This window comes from Equus przewalskii, chromosome 6, assembly GCF_037783145.1.
Source record: "Equus przewalskii isolate Varuska chromosome 6, EquPr2, whole genome shotgun sequence".
NCBI classification, from domain to species: domain Eukaryota; kingdom Metazoa; phylum Chordata; class Mammalia; order Perissodactyla; family Equidae; genus Equus; species Equus przewalskii.
The window spans coordinates 49,693,731-49,700,011 of NC_091836.1; positions in this window are offsets into that span (position 1 = coordinate 49,693,731).

A 6,281-nucleotide genomic window follows, 5' to 3' on the forward strand; every position below is an offset into this window, starting at 1 on the left:
TTGACACCCCGCATCGTCTGGCTGTACCCCTCTTCTCCTCATTCCACAGTCCCCCTCACTGGGTGAAGACTGAGGTCTGTCCTCGCCTCTTGCAGTCCCTCTGTCCAAACAGGTTCCGCCATGCTCTGGGATGTCAGTGTCCGCAGGGACTTGCTCTGCCCTCGCCTTCCTCATCTGCAGAGACTTCTCCCCCTAGAGCACCCCTCCCCAGACGCCCCTGATCACATCCAAGAACTCCTCCCCTTGAAAGCTTTCTGACTGTGTCTGCTGCCTCCCCCTCAGTGGAGTGGCATTTGGTTGACCACAGTGCTTTGGGGGACCACCCATCTCCCTCGCTTCTCTGTAGTTGAGTTGGCAGGTTCCCACTGCCTGATGCCAACACTAGTCACCAAAATCAGGCAGTCGGAGCAAGTGAGCATCAGGCCTGGGCCTTTGGGGCAAGAGATGCCCTCATGTCTCTGATCGTCAAGGCAGGTGTGGTCGGAAGACAGGGTGTACCCTGATGAAAAAACGTCATAGAGAATGAAGCAGTCTGGAAGAAACCTGAGCCAAAAGATGGAGTGAGAACAGTGTCGTGGTTCTTTGAAAGACTAGGCAGAGAATTACCATATGACCCAGCAATTCTGCTTCTGGGTGTGTGCCCAAAAAGAAATGAAAGCAGGAACTTGAGACACTGGTATCTCCATATTCATAGCAGCATTACCCACAATGGCCAAAAGGTGGAAGCAGCCCAGTGTCCACTGATGGATGAACGGGTACACGAAATGTGCTGTATATGTACAGTGGAATAGTATTCAGCCTTAAAAAAGGAAGGGAATTCTGCCAAATGCTATGATGTGGATGACCCTTGAAGACTGTGCTCAGTGAAATAAGCCAGTCACAAAAGGACAAATAATATATGATTCCACTCACAGGAGGTCCCTAGTGGAGTCACATTCACAGAGACAAAGTGGAATCATGGGGGTCAGGGGCTGGGGGAGGGGTCTTTAATGGGGACAGAGCTTCAGTTTGGGAAGATGAGAAGCTTCTGGAGACGGATGGTGGGGATGGCTGCACAGCAGTGTGAATGTGCTAAATGCCACTGGACTGTATACTTAGAAATAGTTAAAATGATAAATTTTGTGTATTTTTTGACACTTTTTAAAACTAAAATAAAAAGATGGAGCAAAAGTGAAACCAAGGCACAGCCACATCATTTGAGCCCCAGGATGTTGCGACTTGTGGGGGAAACATGCACATAGCCACAAACATTGAGGCTGTCGTTCGGGCCATGCGTAGGACCCCAGGCCCCTTGAGTCGGTCATCTCTGCCTGCCGGGACCCTTGTGCCACCCTCACATCCCTGCTGCTCTTGCTCTTCCCATGGAGCAGTGTCTGCAGCTTTTGCCTGTTGGGCCTCCACTCCCTCTTTGTTCTGAGGACCAAGACTTGCTTTTGGGGAGCCGCCTCTCCCCCGCTTTATTCCTGCCTCCCAGCGTCTGCCCTGGGCCTCACCCATCAGAACCCCACTTCTCCCTCGGCCCAGTGACTGGTTCAGCGATGGCGTTTCACAAAACGGGCCCAAGGAGAGGCAGCTCTGGGACTGCTTGTGATCGTCTGAGAAAGAGCTGGGTCTTTCTGCTGGGGCCGCTGGGCTGGGAGGATGTAAGCCCAGGGTATACAGCTCGATGTGTCCTTTCACGTTACTCCACTCATTCATTCAAGCGCCCTCACCTCAGGGCCTTTGTGCTGGCTGTTCCCTCTGCCTGAAACGCCCTTCCCTCAGTCTTCACAGCTCCCTCCCTACCTCTCTCAGCTCTCTGCCCTGTGTCACCTCCTCAGAGAGACCCACCTGCCCTAACCACCATGTTCTATTTCTTCCAAGTGTTTATCACTACCTACTCTATATTTAGTTATTTGTTATGTCTCCCTTACTCCCTTGGTGAAGTCTGAGATGGGGAAACACAGTTCTTGTTCACTCCCGTATATCTAGCCACGAAGTGCCTGGCTTAGAGGCCTGGGAAAATCAAGAGTGAATGAGTGAGTGGACGTGTCAGCCACCACACCTGCCCCCCACTGTACCCAAGGCAGTCCGGCCTCATGGATAGGTGAGCCACAAGGGAGCTCCCCCCATTCCCCTTAATCCACTTTGAGGTCTAGCATCCGCAGTCCTAAGTGCATAGCTTGGTAAATGCTTACAGAGTCTACATCTGTGCAAGCACCACCCCAGTCAAGGTAAGGAACATTGTCACCACCCCAGAACGTTCCCTCTGCTCTCTGTAGCCAATTCCCGGCCCTCTTGTTACATCACCAGGATTCACTTTACCTATTCTAGAATGTTCCAGAATTGGAAGCATCCAGCATGAACTTCTTTGTGTCTGTTAGTTGCCTGGGCCACTGAGCTTTCTGGCGGCCTGTACCTGGCCAGCACGCCTGTGCCTGCACCCCTCGTTTCTAAAAGGGCAGCGGGGCCCCTCCTGGCCTGGCTTCCCTCCACATTCTCTGGATCTGTAGCTCTCAGAGTAGCAGACCACGAATATGGACGCTGGCCAACGCAAGCAGAAAAGAATTTGAGGACAGCCTGCTGCTAACAGACCTCCAGGAGGGCCGGGAGGAGCTGGCCTTGAAGGCTGGGCAGCCCGAAGCAGCTGCCGGGGACACAGCGACACCACCATGCCCTGGCCCTGCCCTGGGGAGGCGGACAAGAATCAAGCAGAGTGTGTGCTGTGTCCCATGGTGGCAAGTGTGGTGGACGAAAAGAAAACCAGGGCTGCCGAGCTGGGGCAGGCGATTTTAAGCCAGGCGGCGCCCGGGAAAGTCACGGGGAGCTGAGGGACTGAGGCCAAGCCGACTGCTGGGAGAAGAGCCTTCCAGGCAGAGGAAACAGCCGGTGCAAAGTCCCACAGGTGGGACCGTGCTTGTGGACGAGCAGCAAGGAGGCCCCAGGGGCTGGAATGGGGCTGGCGAGGGCAGAGGGGAGAAAGGGACATCTGGGAACGGGCGGATGGGTCCTGCGGGGACCCTGGACCCACGTGGAAACTGGCTTTCACCTGAGTCTGTTGAAAGCTGTGCGAGACCTCGGGCAGCAGAGGGAGGGGATCGCTCCGGCATCGTGCCCTTGCCCAGGGGACTGCTTGAGTCCCTACGCCTCTCCATCAGCCCGGCCACGTCCAGTTCTGCCCGCGCCTCCTGCAGCCCAGCGTCCCTGTTTGTGGGGCGCTCTCCCACGCGGTGAGCTGGTTTCCCACGCTTTCTGTCTTCTCACAGCTTCCACCCTCTCTGCATGCTCCGCTCTGAGCTGCTGGCCGCCTGATTTCACAAGGAGATAGTCACTCCCAGCCGTGTCCTCCCGCCACCACCACCGCAGCCACCAGCACCTGTGGCGCCTTCCACATAGCTCCAGGCACCCCCTGTGGCTCTCTCCTCCCCAGGCCTCACCTCGCCTCTCTCGACACTCACCCACAGGTGACCCCAGCCAGTCCCTCGACTTAAGGCCGTCAGAGCACTGAGCCCTTCCGTTGCCTGCCTCCAGCCTGGCTTTCCCCCCTGAGGTCCAGACGCACGTATCTGACCATCTATGTCACAGCTTCCTTTGGAGATTTTGTATAAAGTGGGTGCAAAATAAACCCACCTGCCTGGATCCCTTCCATCCACATTATTGTTTCTTTGCATCTCTACAAGCATTTTGTCTGCTTTTGCACAAGCGCCGGCACCTGCAGCTCTTTTCAGAGAACCTCCCCTGGCCTCTGGACCACGTGCCAGCATCCCTTTGCCTGCCCACTCAGAGCATCAGAAGGGCCTTGGAGCTTACGTTCCCCCAGGGCAGCCTTTAGGCAACGACTGACGGGTGCGGACAACTCGGAGATGGAACAGCCTCCAGAGCTCCCTGCGGGATGGACTATGGGCCCTGGCAGGACTCCGCCTGAGCTTGCTCCCTCGCAGCCCTGCTTCCCCAGCGCCTCTTTCTTTCACTTCACACATGCAATCCATCAGGTCAGCTCCATCTTCAAATTATATCGAGAATCTGCATGCTTTCGTCACCTTCACCAAGACCACCTGAGTCCAGCCCACCATCAGCACGGACCCGGACCAGTGCGGTAGCCTCCTCATTGGTCTCTGCTTCTGCTTTTGTGTCGTACAGTTTCTTTGTGCACAGCAACCAGAGGGCTCTGAGCATGCATAAAAGATTGGAAACCTAAATGCTGGTGAATACTACTTTTTTTTTTTTTTTGGCTGAGGAAGATTCACCCTGAGCTAACATCTGTTGCCGGTCTCCCTCTGTTTTGTATGTGGGTCACTGCCACAGCATGGATGCCCACCAGTGGTGTAGGTCCACGCCCAGGAACCAAGCCCGGGCCGCCCAGCAGAGTGCACTAAACTTAAAACCACTAGACCACAGGGCTGGCCCCCCTGATAATAGTCACTAATACTGTGCACGTTGCCAGGGCCAGGCACCATGCCAAGCTCTTTATATTCATTTGGCTGTGCTGGGCTGTATCCTGGGTGCCTGCTGTGCACCAGGCACTCTGCCCTGCCTGGGGTAACGGGGTAAAGAAGAGGAAGATCTTCCTCTGTGAGCTGACACACTGGTGAGGAGGCTGACAGTGAGCAAGTGAAATACAAATAAATAATGACAGGTTTGACAAGTGCTATGAAGAAAATCAACAGGGTGATGCGGTCATCAACAAGAGAGGCCAACTTTAGATGAGCAGGGAAGGCTTCCTGGAGGAGACCCCTGAGTGGAAAGCAGAGGATGATGAGGAGCTAGCCACGCAAAGAGCCAGGTGGAGTGCATTTCAGGCATAAGCGCTGGGGCCGGCGTGGTGGGTGAGTCAGCGAGAGGCGGGTGGCAGGGCGGATAGGCCAGGGCCTGTGGGCTGCAGTGAGGACTTTGGCTTTTACTGAGTAAAGTGGGAGCCATGGAGGGTTCTTGAGCAGAGAAGGAGTGTGAACACACTCAGCTGTTCACAGGCGTCCATCTGTGCCTTTGGGGTATGACCGAGGGCCTTCCTGGGCCCGTTCAGCTGACCCCATCTTATCAACAGTGTAATTAAGAGTGGTTTTTCAGGAACTGAGAAACGACCTCTCATCCAGTTCAGGCCAGTCGAGGCCACCAACCCATCAACTGGGCCTGCACAAATGCCGGAGAAGTGACCCTTTTGACATCAAGGGGCTGGAAACTCCCCCCTCAGAGCATACTAATGTACCTATATTGTGAACATGCGTCCTGCAAAGAGCCACGGAGCTCGACCACGCTTGCGCAGACCCTCAGTCACCTCACCTCTCTCACCTCCAATCATCTGTCTCCACGCTTCAGACCGCCCTGCCCTTCCTCCCACAAATTCGGATCGGGGAGACAGACCGGACAGCACGTGCCCCCGGCTCCTTACCGATCCATATAGCAATAAAGCTGATGCTGTAATAGTTGGCTTTTTTAATGCACATCGGATAGGACCCCATCTTCGTGCGGTAACGGGGGAACAGTGGAGGAGGGGAGGGAATAGCGAGGGCCAGGGACCAAGGAAAGAGACTGCACTGTCCAGATGAGTGACAGTGGGAGCTGAAGACAGGGGAGAAGTGGGCAGGTTTAGCGGCTATGTTGGAGGCGGGGCTAACAGGAGGTGGGGCGGGGGGCGGGGTGGCAAGGAAAGAACAAACTCAGAGGGTGGAGGTGAGCGGGGTACCCAGAGGGCATCAGCACAGGGTGTGGGATGAGGGCTTCGGGGTCAGAGACCTGGATTCCAGCGCCTTCTCTGCCCCTTTTCCTCTGGGCAACATTCAGACACATCACCCAACCTCTCTGCCTTAATTTCCTCCTCGGCAGAATGATGAGCGTCCTGGAACGCGGATGGAAAAGACTCAAAACAGCAATGGCTAATTAGGAAAGAATTCCGGGGCGGGGTGCGGAGGGAGGAGGGCAGTTAGCATGCAAAGGCGGGCAGCCGGCACCAGGGGGCAGCCGCGAGCCTCGGGGCGGCCGCGCCCTGCTCTGCAGCTGGGCGGCTCCCAAGTGGCTGGACTAGACTGTGGCGCTCAGGTGCCTGGGCCCGGGGACAAAGCAGGCCTGGTGGCACGTGTCCAGCCGTGTGACCGAGGAGGTGGGCGGCCATCACCGCCTTCTGGAGTCTGGGGATCAGAACCTAATAATGGACAATTGTTCGAAAGAAATCTGAGCTGCCCGCGCGCTGGAATTCAGGCGCAGACGGGGGTGCGGGGAGCAGACTCCTAGGGGAGTCGCCCGGACTCAGAATCCCAGAGCAGTGGAAGCTGGGGTTCCCCCTCCCAGCCTCCCACTCCCTCACA